Source organism: Engraulis encrasicolus, chromosome 7 (genome assembly GCF_034702125.1).
Source record: "Engraulis encrasicolus isolate BLACKSEA-1 chromosome 7, IST_EnEncr_1.0, whole genome shotgun sequence".
NCBI classification, from domain to species: Eukaryota; Metazoa; Chordata; class Actinopteri; order Clupeiformes; family Engraulidae; genus Engraulis; species Engraulis encrasicolus.
In genome coordinates this window covers 43806857-43809356 of record NC_085863.1, presented here as the reverse complement: position 1 = coordinate 43809356, position 2500 = coordinate 43806857, and positions in this window count along the sequence as shown.

Below are 2500 nucleotides of genomic sequence, written 5' to 3'. Positions count from 1 at the left end.
CTCTTATGCATGTGTGCATCTAGAGCCTGTCTTTCTTTCTTTCTCTTACACACGCATGCACGTTGCACACACACACACACACACACACACACACACACACACACACACACACACACACACACACACACACACACACACACACACACACACACACACACACACACACACACACACACACACACACACACACACACACACACACACAGTATGTCACACAAACAACCTGTCTCTTTTCCTCATTTACTGTATACATCTGACACGTATAGGAACAGCCTGGCAATTTCAATCACCAATGTACACATGTACACACATGTACACACATGTACACACATGTACACACATGTACACACACACACACACACACACACACACACACACACACACACACACACACACACACACACACACACACACACACACACACACACACACACACACACACACACACACACACACACACACACACGCGGGTGTAAAGACTTGTTTAGGTTAATTTATGCTAATCCACACAATGTTCCAAATCTTGAGCTATAGGGAGTACCCCCCCCCCTCTCCCTGTCTCTCCCTGTCTCTCTAAGTTGGTCGTGAAATAAATTATACTAATCAGTGATATTTTAGGGAAGCCTGACAATTTGAAATGAGTTCAGAAGTAATTACGTTAGTTTATAAGGTTGAAACGATGTGGCGTCTATAGTGTGAGACTAAGGTAGAAATCCTATTCACTACATATATCATTTATATTTTCATATCGATATTCATGGCCGTTACCTTATTTGGACAACAGTATCTAAAAATATCTAACAACAATTTCATAATATATACATTATTTAGAGATGTATATGTAGGCAATGTTGAAAAATGACAAAAATATGCATAATAATAATAATTTCAAAAACCAACATCAAGATTTTAGAATGACAACTACATTCCTGAAAGAATGGACCATTGAATGTCCAATACACCATTGATAGGCCTAAACTAAATCACTTTTCAAGACAGAATATGTAAGGCAACAAGCCTGGCATAACACAAAATGATGATGAATGAATGGTGGACAGGGACAGCATAAGAGGTAAAAAAAATAAGTGAGAAAAGATAAGTGAGCAAGAGAGAGAGAGAGAGAGAGAGAGAGAGAGAGAGAGAGAGAGAGAGAGAGAGAGAGAGAGAGAGAGAGAGAGAGAGACAGAGACAGAGACAGAGAGAGAGAGTCATACAGACAGACAGACAGACAGAACGAGAGAAAGAAAGAGAAAGAGAAATGAATATGGCTTTCAGATTGAGGGCGGTGGGACAGGAGGAATGACACATCATCGCAAAGGAGGCGATTGCCACGGTAACAGATGGACAGAGCCACTCAGAGTAATGAAATGCAGAGCGATGAGCTGACACTCAGCCCAGCCCAGACAAACAGCATGATGAACAGACTGAGAAACAGAGACAAGAGTGTGGGAGCAGAAAAGACAAACGGAAAGCAAGAGAGCTGAGAGCATCGCTGGACTGAGCCTATTGCATACCAGGCATTTGCCCAGTGGCCTAACATGTTAGTAATAGGCTACATATTTTTGTAAGCCAAACCCTCATCAGTCGTAGCGGACCACATTACCTTCACTGCAGACCGTTTCAACATAAACATAAAAACATACGTAAGTAGGCAAGCATTTAGTAGCTGGATAAACAACTAACAAACTAGAAGTATATGGATTCTTGCTATTACTGCATACAGCATACCCTTTATTCATGTTATTATGGTGGGTACGTAGTCAGTTTTTAAATGGTTAAATCCCTACAAACTTAAAATATGACACATAGGGGAGTTTTAAGTGAAAACAAGATTGTTTTTGGTAGTAAACTAAAACCGTTGCACAGCATATTGGTATTGTCATAAGCTCTATTGTCTTTCGATTTCTGGTGATCTGGCCTTGGAAAATGCCTGGCCGGAAATATTCAGCCTGCTCAGCCCTGGCTGGGAGAAGAGAAGCTTTGAGCCAGGGCACTGGAGTGTGTGTGTGTGTGTGTGTGTGTGTGTGTGTGTGTGTGTGTGTGTGTGTGTGTATGTGTGTGTATGTGCGTGTAAGTGGGAACTCTCGGTCTCTCTTTCTCCTTCTCTCTCTTTCTGTCTCTCTCTCTCTTTTTCTTGCTATCTCTCTCTCTCTCTCTCTCTCAAAATCCCTTAAATCTTAAATCCCTGAAACAACCACCACTGCATAAAGTCTGTCATGGGTCATGGATACTGTAGTATCAATGTGAGGTGTAGGCTTTACACACCTTCTCTCCTTCACTAAAGCTCCATCTTTCTTGTCGAACTCATAGCCTCTGTCTCTGTCCATCTTTCCATAAATTCCTTTTGCTGTCTATCCCTCTCGGTCTCTCTTTCTCCTTCTCTCTCTTTCTGTCTCTCTCTCTCTTTTTCTTGCTATCTCTCTCTCTCTCTCTCTCTCTGTCTCTCTCTCTCCCTCTTAGTCTCTCTTTCTCCTTCTCTCTCTTTCTGTTTCTCCCTCTC